Below are 13,312 nucleotides of genomic sequence, written 5' to 3' on the forward strand. Positions count from 1 at the left end.
GAAGCTTTCAGTCATTTACATGCTTGCAAATACCTATTTTTCTGATATTTTTCTCAAGATTAAAACATTTATATTTGTCTATAGTGGCATTACCAAAGTGGTACATATGCATAGGATGTCAATGTATATTAGTTAAAAGACCAAAAGCTGTTTAGAAATAAGTATGAGAAATATCATAATAGATATGGTTAAATAGGTTCCTTAGGACTTACAGATCTTAATATGCCACTATTGATTTGTCTCTCTAAAAGAAAACAGCAGTATTTGGTATTTTGCATAGTAGCTTTGAAGCCTAATATTTTATGGAACCCATTTAGGGAACTGCTGGTCTAAAATGTTTAGTGGTAAGTAGGCTTATTTACTTATCTAAGGTGGTAACTGTTGTGATTGAGCTAACAGAAGAAGTCAGGTCTTCCTAATCTCTATTTTGAGGAACTTTATATTGCCTTTATTATAAGAAGTTAAACTAAACATTTAAAAAAATAGTAGGACTATACCATTTATATGTTCATATAGATAGTGTTTCCAACCAACCTGTAATAGTGTCACATTGACATTATTGATTCTGTGTAGTAGTATATAGAACCATAGATAAAAATGACTACTTAGATTCTAGAACTTTGTAAGACTGAGGATTAGACAAGTTACTAAACAAAACACTGAACTTTTAAATTAAAGGAAATAGTTTATGATTAAGTCTTTGATTCTTATACTTTCTGTTGCATGTTTTTATCATGTGCCTTACTGTTTCCTATCATTATTATAATAATTGATTAATGCTATTACCTCCAAATTTCATCCTAAAAAATGTTACTTTTATGTATTACATATATTTTTTTAATTAGGTACTTCTAAAGCAAAGTTTAAAGGATTACTATCTACTTGAAAATGCAAGAAGCAAAAACTTCAGAGGGCGGAAGCAGGTCTGAGATCAGAACTTGTGTACATGAAGGAAAAGGTGAAATGCTAATTATAATTTTTTCTTGAACTGTATTTTTGAACATAAGATGCATCTTCTTACTGATTACTAATGTTACGTGTTATCATGTTGAGCTTTTGCCTTGATTTACTGAACTCTCTGCACTTTTTCATTCCCTTCAGATTCTTCCAGTGACTATATAAGAATGTATTTTAATTTTTTAAAAAATTTATTAGAAATTTGTCTCATTTCAAAATAATGTATGACTCCTGGAATGTAGATCACTTAAAAATGAACAGCAGCATATTTTTGGTTTTGGACTGAACTTATTATCAGAAAATGAATATTCCTTGAGATTTATCTTAGGGCCCTTAGAATTGTTAATAATCTCCAGGCTTTTAATTACATTGAAATGATTTTGAAACACAAATAGAAATTAAGCTACTATACAATATGATGGTTTACACTGTACTTTTAACTTTTAAAATTGCTTAATTAACATATATTGTTTGAATCATATAAAGTTTTAAAGTTTTTGTTCATTTACCAAAGTCAACAGAATGTCTGGTATTATTTTACATATACAGTAATTTAAAATGTAGATTTTTTTTCCTCAAAAAAAGTCATACATTAATGGTAGAAACAGTGGTAGTTTTTGTAGCAGTAGTCACTGTTATTGTCATTATTGTTTTAAACATGGTGCAGCTCCTGATAGCAGATGGTACATGTTAATAACAGTAGTAAAAATAATATCTTGAGGCTCTGTAACTTATCGCATATTATTATTATGTGTCTGTAGTGTCAAAATGAGTATTATAAAAGATTAATATAAAATGGTTTTGCAGACTGAAGTATATATTAGGTAGAAGTTGATATTTGTTTCTTGCGAAAGGACCACATGTAAAAGTAAGGCCAAACAGCCAGTAATCATGAATACTTTAAATATAATTCATTATTTCAAAATGTCTTAAAAGAGAAAAGATAAACTTTCTATTGAAAAACAGCAAAGTTAGATTTTCTCCTGGAGAAAATAACTTGATAGTATTTAATGGAAATCTGTTCAATTAAAAAAATGTAGTTTATAATAAGTTACTATGGAAAAACAGAACAATGAATTTAAATTAATATATTTATATACTGTATGTGGAAGATAGGTTCATTTATCTTCTAAGATGTACTAAATATAAATTGCACACACTCCAACTGTTATCTTGCTTTTACATATGAAAATAGGAAATACTGACTTTGTTTTCGTTAAGTTATTAAATGTGAAATTGATAGTTCTGCATCAGCCTATTTATAAAAGTAATGTTATTTCCAAGAATATGTTGTTAGCATTGACAATGCATTTTTAGACTTTTTATATTCTTTATCTGATATTATTTATTATATTGATATAGAAATATGTGATTCATCAGTTTTAGGATTTCATATAGTATAATTTCACCTGCTTTGCAGGTTGATTCAGTTGATTAACTAAATGAAAATATCTACCTTCTCATTTAACGTGCCCCAGCTCTATTTTACCTTACACTGAATGTTCTCAATATTATTTGCTATCTAAAATAGTGGGAAAAATGCAACTTACTTTTATCTTTGATTATAATCTAAATTATCTTGCATACATGGAAAAATTGCTATTTAGAACAGTCCTATAAATAGATATTAAAAACTGAATTAGCTCATTAAGATTCTTTATAATTCTGCCATTCTCCCAAGGAATACTACATATGCAACCTTTTATTCTTTATTGCTTATCAGAGTGAATGGATACTCATCTGCTTATAAGACTGCAGCATAATATTAAAATGCAAATAAATAAAATATTCTGATCAATTAAAATGGAAAAGAGTAGTAAATTATGGTGATTCTCCACATATTATCACTTTTGAACTTTATTTATCATCTATAAAATGGGAGGTAAAAATATCTCACTGGACTGTTGTTTACATCAATTTTAAAAATTTTAAGTGCTTTGAAAATAGTAATGTACTAAATACATGTATGCTATTCTCAGTATTTCCTTCTACAAACTATTCCTTGGAAAGGTGAAGCTATACATGAAATTTTAGTATCATCCTCTTTACAGAAGACTTTATGATGAAAGGTTTAGGGTAATTCTCAGAATCATTTCTTATTATGAATTTCATTTAAGTTCCAGTTTATTGTTCTTATTATAAAATATAACTGTAAAGTGACCTGTCTTACATTCTTATGTTATCATAAAATAAATATACTTGCTCTTGAATCAAGAAATTTAGTACTTTGCTTTTCTGTATATCTGTGGACTAACGTCTTTCTGAAAAATGTCACGTATAAACTTTCAAAATCTTTGTTGGTTACCAAACCTCCATTGATTTTATGCCCTCTGCTGTAGCAATACATGCCAAGAAATTAATCTCATCAACACTTCTGTAAGTAAATACATCATAGAGCCATAAAGCCTCTCAAAGTGTATAATAGGAATTCATACATTATATTGATAGAATATTATCATTGGTACTGGAAAACTTTCAGAAAGTTTACATGTGAATGGAATATCAATTTTCCTTTACAGACTGTTTAAATGGCTTAAAATAATTAAACCAACACTACAGCAGCCCGTTTCACTAATGTTGGTATTTTGTAGGTATCATCTTACTAAGACAACTCCTAGAAATTTACCAGTTTTCAAAATACATTTCAGTAGTCCCCCCTTATCCATGGCTTCACTTTCCATGGTTTCAGTTACTCGTGGTCAACCTGGGTCCAAAAATATTAAATGGAAAATTCCAGAAATAAAAAATCCATAAGTTTTAAATTGCTCACCATTCTGAGTAACATGATGAAATCCCACTGTGTCCTTCCTAGGTTGTGAATATCCCTTTGCCCAGTGTATCCCACGCGTTAGTCACTTAGTAGCCGTCTTGGTTATCAGATGGAATGTCATGGTATCACAGTGTTTACATTCAAGTGACCCTTATTTTACTTAATAATGGACCCAAAGTGCAAGAGCAGTGATGCTGGTAATTTGGATATATTAAAGAGAAGCTGTAAAGTGCTTCCTTTAAGTGAGAAGGTAAAAGTTTTCAACTTAATAAGGAAAAGAAAACAGTATGCTGAGGTTGCTAATACCTACGGTAAGAATGAATCTTCTATTTTTGAAATTGTGAAGAAAGAAAAAGAAATTCATGCTAGTTATACTGTCACACCTCAAACTACAAAAGTTACAGCCACAGGGTGTAGTAAATGCTTCGTTAAGATGGAAAAGGCATTTAATTTACACAAGAAGATATTTTGAGAAAGAGAGAGACCACATTCACATAACTATTATTACAGTATGTTGTTACAAGTGTTCTATTTTATTATTAGTTACTGTACCTAATTTGTAAATTAATCTGTATCATAGGTATGTATATATAGGAAGAAAATTTTTTTTCTCTGAATTTACCTTTTTATTGTCTCCTGTTCTTGTTTTGTGTATTCAGCAGCTTTTAATTCTCTCTCTGATTATTTAATTTCAGTTTATTTGAAGTTTTCTTCTCCCTTCATTGCCTCATTCCATTTTTCTGTTTGTGTTTTAGGTATCTCATATTAGAGGTTTTTCTCAAATATCTGGTAATCTTTTGTTATATGTTCATATTTTAAAACAAACTAGAAGCTCTGTGTGCATGGAGTGAGCTTTTGGCCAGTGGGTTCCACTCATGGCTGTTCTGGCTGGGCCATTTCATATGAGGGGCTTTGACTATCAGTATTGTTAGGTCTTTTTCTCTTTGGTCGGATTTCTCCTGCCTGGTAGTCCACAGCCTAGCTGCTGTTTTGTTCAGAGGCCCTTTGAAGATGGAGCCATAGGTATATTTAATAAAGGGGGCCATAAGCTCATATATTCAATGAGCTGTTATTGAGCTGTTTGAGTGTTTTTACCATGTCTTTGTTTACTTTTTCAAGAAAAGCACATTTTTAAAACTTAGGACCTCAGTCTGGGAAAAGTGGGACTAAATCATGAAGGTCATGTGCTGGATGGATTTATTCACCAAATCCAGAGTTAGGTTACTTCTTCTTGAGGCAGATAGAGATAGTTTTAAGAAAAATAAATGTATAATGGTGATTGTGAAGTTATGGAACTACCACATGTTTAAGCTTGGACGGTAGGGATGAGGAAGAGATTAATTGATAAAGGAACGTCAGTGAATATCAGTTATTGGATTTTAAAGTTAAAGATAGCAGACATACTCTCCTACAAAACATATTTTGGTGACATTTACCACAGAGACCAAGAACTGAACTTGATTATTAGCCTAATTAAGTATGGCATTTTCTACTGCATATTTTCATGGATGAAGCAAGCAGCTTGAAGGTAAGCAGATTTGTCTTATAGCAGATTTTAAACTGTGATAAAATGAGAGTTTAAGACAGAAGGAAAGACAACTAATAAAGATATTTGTAATCTGTGGTATATAATGCTTTATTCCTTGTAAGCTCTAGGTGCTATAAGAGTTAAAAGTTCAAGCTGAAAAATCTACAAAAACCACTCTGAAAATCTATACTTTTTTATTTCATTGCTCTTTGGTGCTAAGAGGTTCTCAAGAAGGTGAGTATCTTATGTACCATTTGTGCTGTAATATTTAATTACAGTGAGTGTACAGAAGATTAGCTGTATCAAAGATTCTTTTGAAATCAGATTGCACATCAAAACTGCATTGTGCCCTGCTAAGTAAGCAAATTTAAGAAAGAGGAGAAGGTGATGTCAAGACTTACTGCAAAATGAACAAATAAAGGAATAGGATTTGCTTGGTGTTCAGCCTATTAAAGCATGGCCAAATGTCAGCCTTCATTTGTCAACTTAAATATATTTTTCTAGAATTTACGAAGATTCAGTCTATGGAAAGTATCCTTTAGCTAGTATTTGAACTTGAGAAATAAGCAAAACAAAAATGATGAATAGATTATACTAATAACTCAATTTCTCATAGTGATTAATTACCACATGAATATGTACATTAGTAATTCAGATACAGATACCTGTTGTCCCTTTTTGTTATTTTTCTGATTATAATGTTAATACATGTGTTTTTGCTCCCTGATACTTGAGGTTTTAGAAACTTAGAGGTTAACTTCTCCTCCACAATAGCTAGACACCCCCGGCCCCTACACAAACACAACATGCACTGAAGCATTTCAGGTTTCCAGGGATTTCTCCCTTCAAAAAAAAAGTAAAAATGAAATTTTTAAAATCCAAGAGCCGAGCCCCAAATAACCAGGTAGACTAATGTAGCTTGGAGCCTGAATTGGACTTGCTGGAAATAATCAGGAACATAGGTGAGGACCTCAGGCCAGAGCAACAAAGTTCACAGGCGCTTGAAACTAGAATGATAGGGAGCCGGCAGCCTTTGTGCAGGGATAGGATTTCCCTTAGGTCAGAATTCTATACTGACCGTATCTGAGTATATTCAGCCTTGAAACAGCAACAAGGTGGAGAGCCTGAATCTGAGACCCCTTCCTCTAAGCTAAAATCCTGAAGGAGGCCCTGAAGCGTCCTGAGACACGTATGTACACAAAGAGAGACGCTTGATTACAATCAAGCTTGACCTCTTAAGCAAAGACTACCAAATCCAGATAAGGCCTGCCACTATTAGTGAGAATCAACTAATAAATTTAGACCCCAAAGAATGCAGTGGTTGGAACCGAAGACAGAATGCATAAGAGCTACGTATGAAACAAACCATGAAATTACAAAAATGAGTTTTTTTTAAAACTATAGGAATTACACAGATATGAGGTAGAATTTCTAAGAAAATTTAATTGCTGTAATCAAAACCTCAATCAAGAGTTTTGAGTCCAGTCGTGACTAACTGGTATTGTTCCATCATAAACTACAACATTGCACAACAGACACTTCAAGGCTTTTGTCCTTGAGAGAAAGGACACTCATGTGGTGACCTCTACATTCACTCTGGCTTGCTGCCTGGAAGCACTTTCAGCAGAGGGAAGTGAAGCCCAAACAGAAAACAGAAGATGGAAGAAATGAGATGAGAAAACAGCTACTTAGGGTCACACGGGGCTGGGAGACATTGGAGTTCAAATCAGCCAGAGTGTAAAGGCCTCACTGAACAACCCAAGAATTAAATAAGACATGCCTTAGGAGTAAGACTACTCTAGAGTAAGGGTGACTCTGGACCCTAATAAGACCTAAAATTAATCCTCAATTGGAACAGGTGGATCTACCAGTATAGTGACTACGTGCCAAAACAAAATTCAGTACTCTTTAAAGGAAAACAACAAAAATCCTATTTCTGAAAATGTAATATCCACAACATCCACTATAAAGCAGACAAGTTTTATATATGCTAAGCAAGAAAATGTGACCCTTAACCAGGGGAAAAAGCAACCCACGGAAACAAATGTTTGACTTAGTAGATACAAACTTTAAAAGCTCTTATAAATATGTTGAGAAGTTTAAAGGAAAAGATGGACATAATGAGAGAAGAAATGGGAATTATATACAGCAAAATTAAAACTATAAAAAATAACCAAATGGAAATTCCAGGATTGGAAAATATAATATTTAAAATAAAAATTCATTGTATGGACTTAATAGAAGATTGGAGACAGAGTAAGAAAGGATCAGTAAACTTGAAGGCAGAGAAATACAGACTATCCAAACTGATGCACAAAGAGGAAAAGTTACTGGGGGGGGTGGGGAAGACAAAACAAAAAACAGTGCATCAGTGACCACACAAAGCAGTCAACCATAAGTGTAATTACAGATCCTAAAGGAGAAGGAGAAGGGTGGGGTGGGGAGCAGAAAAATATTCAAAGAGATAATGGCCAAAATTTTTCCAAATTTGAAGAAATACATAAACTATAGTTTCAAGAAGTTCAGCAAACCCTAATAAAGAAACCTATGCCTGGTCATATCCTAGCCAAATTGCTGAAAAGCCAAAAAAATTTTTTTTAATCTTGAAAGTATCCAGAGACAAAAGATACATTATACACAGGGTTAGTGATAAGAATAACTGCTGGCTTCCCATCAGTAACAATGGAGAGCAAAAGATAGTGGTGTAACATCTTTAAAGTATGGAAAGAAAAAAGGAAATGCAACCTAGAATATGATATTCAGCAAAATAGCCCTTTAAAAATAACAGTGAAATAAAGACAACTTTAGATAAATATCAGACAGCCTGAAACCAGCAGACCTGTACTACAAGAAAAGTTAAAAGAAATTCTTCAGGCTGTTGGGAAATGAAACCAGTCAGAAATTTTGATCTATTCAAAATAATGAAGTTTGCCATAAATGGTAAATTTCTAGCAAATATAAAATTTTTTATCTTAAACATATAAAAAAGTAATCAACTGGTTAAAGCAAAAATAGCAATGTAGTGTGGAGTTTATCATTAAAATGTTCAATAATATCATAAAGGACAGAAAGGGGTAAATGGAAGTATCCTGTTCTAAGAATCTTACAATATAGTGCAATGATACAATATTCATTCAATCAATGCCTATTTTAACCCATGGAAACATAGATGAATTAAAATGCAATAATAAAAAGATATTGACTAACCCAAAGTAAGGCAGGAAAGGGGGAAACAAAGAAAACTAGGATGATAAATTTAAAAATAGCAAAATGATTGTATAAATTCAACCAATTAATAATTACATTAAATGTAAGTTCATTAAATATTCCAATTAATAGTCAGATATTGTCAGATCAATTATTTTATGAAGATCATTTGCTACCTAGAAAAGATGTACTTTAGATATAAAGACATGGATAGGCTACATGTAAAGTGATAGATAAAAGAATACAATGCAAACACTAACAATAAGAAACTGCAGTGGTTATATTAATATCAGACAAAACACATGTGAAGGCAACGAGAATTACCAGTTGTATTAGTTGGGATCTGGTCAGAAGACAAAGTAACACATGATTTAAACAGGGAAGTGTAATATAAAGAATTATTAGAATAATGGAGAATTGACTAGTATATAATATATACATATATAAATTTTTATGTATTTGAATATGATCTTATTTGCCATTTCCTCCATTGCTTTTAAGCTTAGAAATTTTAAGCTCCCAATGTGATAAGTATTCTGTCATATATTTTTATGGTTTATATTTTCTTTGTATTTAACTAAAAAAAAAAAAAAAATCCACTTGGGATTAATTTTATTACATGGTTTTAAAAAAATGAGGCCCTAACTCTAGATTTCCCTGCCAATTTATCCAACACTATTTACAGAATAATTCTTCCTTTTTGCCATCTAATATAATGCAAATTATTTTTAAGTATTTTTACATACCTGAATCTGTGTTAAGAGTCTGGCTATCCTTGTAACCACATTGTTTTAATTATTTACCTTTACAGTGTTTTCATAGTTCATAAAACTAGTCTATCTCCCCCTCTCAACAGCCACACACAGATTTCTCTTCTCTTCAAAAAATTCCTTAACTATTCTTACTTGTTTATCCTTTCAGATTAACTTTAGAACATATATAAACATATATAGATATGTTTAGAATCGTATCTCCTCCAAATAGTGTTTTTATTGGGATCACTTTGAAATGATAAATTTGGAAAGAACTGACACCTGAATTAGTCAGGGTTCTCCACAGAAACAGAACCAATAGGATGTAGATATACAGAGAAACAGATTTATTATTATAAGGAATTGGCTTACAAGATTATGGAGCCTGACAAGTCCCAAAATGTGCAGGGTGAGTCAGCAAGCTGGAAATCCAAGAGAGCCAATGGTATAGTTCCAACCTGCATCTAAAGTCCTGAGAACCAAGAGAGCCGTTGGTTTAGTTCTAGTCTGAAGGCTGGCAGGCTCAAGAGCCAATGTTTCGGTTCAAAGGCAGTCAGGCAGCAGGAATTCTTTCTTACTTGGGGGAGAGTCAGCCCTTTTGTTTTATTCAGGTCTTCAATTGATTGGATGAGGCCCACCACCTTAGAGAGCTAATCTGTTTTATTCAGTCTATTGATTTCAATGTTAATCTCATCCAAAAACACCCTCACAGAAACACCCAGAATAATGTTTGACCAAATATCTGGGTACTCCATGACCCAGGCAAGATGACACCAAAAAAAAAAAAAAAAAAAATTAACCATTACAACATCTTTATAATATTTTCATCCCATCCAGAAACAGTTATTCCAATTATTTATTCTCAAGATTTATGGCTTTCGCTATCTAGGTCATACTTCTCACAAGGTCTTTTCTAGATCCTACATACTTACTATTGCTTTTAAGAGTAGGATTTTTTCCCATTAGATTCTCTATCTGATTACTGTTGGTGTATAGAAAAGCAGTTTGATTTATTCAGCCACTAAACTGAACTCCTAGTAGTTCTGACATTTTTTTCTGTTGAGTCTCTTAAGTTTTTTGTTGGCCAGTCATACTGTATGCAGATGACGGTAACTGTCTTTGCCATTCCTATATTATTGCTCTTATTTCTATTTCCTGTATTTTTGTGTTGATTATAGCTTTCAGAACAATGTAAAATACTAATAGCGATAGCAGGAATCTTTTGATTTCCTGTTTCAATAGGATTATATCTAATGTTTCAAATTAAGCATAATATTTTCCTGTTGACTTGAGACAAATACTTTATCTTGTTAAGAAACTATCCTTTATTTCCTGAATTTGAAAGAGTCTGGAAAAAGGAGTGACTGTTGAATCATCTCAAATGCCTTTTCGGCTTTGACTGACGTGATTATACATATTTCCAAGTTGATCTCCACATGCAATATATCTGCTTTACAGGCTTCCTAATATTAAATTATCCCACATTATTGTAATAAACTCTGATCATAGTAGACCATTCTTTTCATTTCATGGTCTTAGACAAGTTGCCTTCCCTGTATCAGGTTCCTTATCTCTAAATTGGGGCTAAAAATTGTATCTGCCCCATGTTACAGGGATGAGACGAGACGAGATAATTCACATAAAGTAAATTTGTATAATGTGCAGTTACCATCTTGAAATTCTTAATAATGTTATCTTTGAATTTTTGTTCTGTAAATGAAGTCAGTGGGACGATGGAGCTTGTGCAGGGGCCTGGAGCCTCTGCTCACACCCAGTCCTCCTTCCCACTCCCAAGGATGGGTTCTTGGCTACCCTCTGCTTTGCCCAGCTTCCCCCTCTCCACCCCTGCCCAGTAACTGCCTCCATACTCCAGCCCCTTGGCAGGGGTCTAGGTGTAGGAATGGGGAGGGACACCCGCACTGTCAGAGTCTTGGGGCAGAGTGTGGTGGAGCCCCTCCTGCCCCGGACTGGCGGTGCTAGCCGTGGTGCATCCGCTGGCAGCCAGCCAAAGGCCACAGGCTGGTGGAGATGAGCCTTTCTCCCATTCCCAGTCCGGGTACTTAGAGCTTTCTAACTCCGAGGTCTCGATCCCCTGGGGGTTGCTTATTCACTGTGGGCTGGGGTATCACGCCTATAGGAAGAAGAAGTGTCTGCCTGAACTTCCCCAGGGTACTCCCCCAGCTGCAGCACAGTGCATCGGTCCAGCAGCTGGTGTGAGCACGTGTATGTGCGTCCTGAGTCGTGGGGTGGGGACCCAGGACACCTGTGAGGGCCCACACTCACCTGGAAGCATCCCCGTAGCAGAAGGAGCACGCCCTTGGCTTGCTTCATGCTGGATGAACCTTCTCTTCCTTCTTCCAGCCTTCCTGAGTCTGACTCAAGATGCCTCAGAAGCATTCTCAGAAGCTGTGCCATTAAATACGAATTAGGTAATTTTGGTGATTTCACATAGAAGGTAAATGCTCTGATATTTGCACTTTAAACAGACATTGTACAATATAAAGATGAATGGTGAAAGTCATGCTAATAACAAAATTTTTAAGTTTTAGTTACTTAAAATGACATTAAATAGCAAATTAAAAACATCATGACATGTTGAGGGAGAGAGACTATGAAAGAAGGAAAAAGTTTTCTATTTTAATACCTTAGCACTTTTTCCTGCTCTGCTGGACAAAGAGCCCTGCATTTTCATTTTGCACGAGGCTCCAAAAATTATGTAGCTGGTCCCTCCCTGGAATGTGGATATTTGGGCCAATGTGCAGGGGTGTCTGTGGGTTTGGTGAGACATGGGATGGTAAGAAACACAGGAAGAAAAGAGTAACATTTTATGCTACTTGAAAGTGGATATTGATTTTCTCAAAACTATAATGGAGAAAATGGTTTTTGTGTTAGAAAGAAACAGAAGAGAAAAGAATGCTAAGATGGTAAGTGTGCTGCTTATGATACCCGAGGTGTATGGCAACAGTGGAGCATTAAGGCCTAGGAGAACTTGATGTCTAGAGAGCAGTTTACGATGAACTGTCTGAACTGACCACCTGAGTATCAACAATATGACTTAGGGACTCTACTTAACAAAATTCCAAGTAGCTTCACTTTTTAAAAAAACATACAAAGTAAAGCTATTACTCCAGCAGAATGTAAATTTATAAAGAATAAATCATAGCAAGATAGTATAACATGTTTAAATTTCACATGAGGCAGAAGGTATTTTGATAAAAACAGGGGTTTAAAGGACACACAGAACATACCCTAACTGTGGGTTTGCGCTGTGGGCTATGGGCAAATGACTGTAATAGATAACCTAACCTTGGGACAAATTAAAGGAAGGAAATGAATGACAGCTGGGGAGAAAAAAAGTAAGAACTAGCAAATAACAAAGTCACCTTCTGCTGCTTTAATGTACCCAATGCTGGAAAGAATACTGGTCACCTTAATAATAAGTAGGCAAATCATCATCTTCAAACACAGAAGAAAAGGGTAAGGAACAATTCTTTAAAAGACATAGCAATGGTTCTCACATCTGGTACTTCGGTAATTGCTGTTGTCACACAGTGTCTTGCTAGAGAGGCATTTTCATTCAAGATGAATATGTGGTTGATTAGCACTTTTCAAAAAGCAATTGTCTGAGGTTCTCTGTACTTGATATCCTGTTACCATTTTCTCATTAAGGTGATTCATGAAATTTTTCAATGAGGTTCCTATGGTATTTTTAAAAATCGATTTGGTTTCACCCTTTCAACTAAATGAATGAGTCAGTGTATCATTCAGACAGATGTGGACTTGCATAATTATAAAGTTAAATGATCTTTGCATAGAATTGAGAAGATGAGCAAAGACTAAAAGCAGAATTCAAGATGATATAACTATATCAAAAAGGATATATTAGAAAATATGCATAAACCGGTGAAATGCATTTAGCCCACCCATTCAGAACAGCATGCTGAAGCAAGGGCTCTTGAGTCAGCCTTCCCGAGCTCAGATCCTGGCTCTGTCACTCCCTACCTTTGCAGTTAAGCAAGGTTCTTACTACACTTTCCACACCTCAGCTTTTTCGTATGTAAAATGAGGTAACAGAGCAGCTGAGTCTTAGGGTGGGTG

At 34.2% G+C, this 13,312-nt stretch overlaps 1 protein-coding gene across 9 annotated transcripts in view; it reads left to right on the plus strand.

Moving 5' to 3' along the window:
• Positions 1–13,312, plus strand: part of MICU3 (mitochondrial calcium uptake family member 3) — a 117,355-nt gene that overhangs the window by 95,918 nt on the left and 8,125 nt on the right. For 6 of the 9 annotated variants that reach the window (XR_014258268.1, XM_082444508.1, XM_082444510.1 and 3 more), the window contains one exon: positions 846–11,569. The gene's annotated coding sequence lies outside the window, so the exon portion shown is untranslated. The other 3 variants (XR_014258265.1, XR_014258266.1, XR_014258267.1) reach the window with 2 other exon arrangements.

Source organism: Balaenoptera physalus (genome assembly GCF_965194825.1).
Source record: "Balaenoptera physalus genome assembly, chromosome: 21".
NCBI lineage: Eukaryota > Metazoa > Chordata > Mammalia > Artiodactyla > Balaenopteridae > Balaenoptera > Balaenoptera physalus.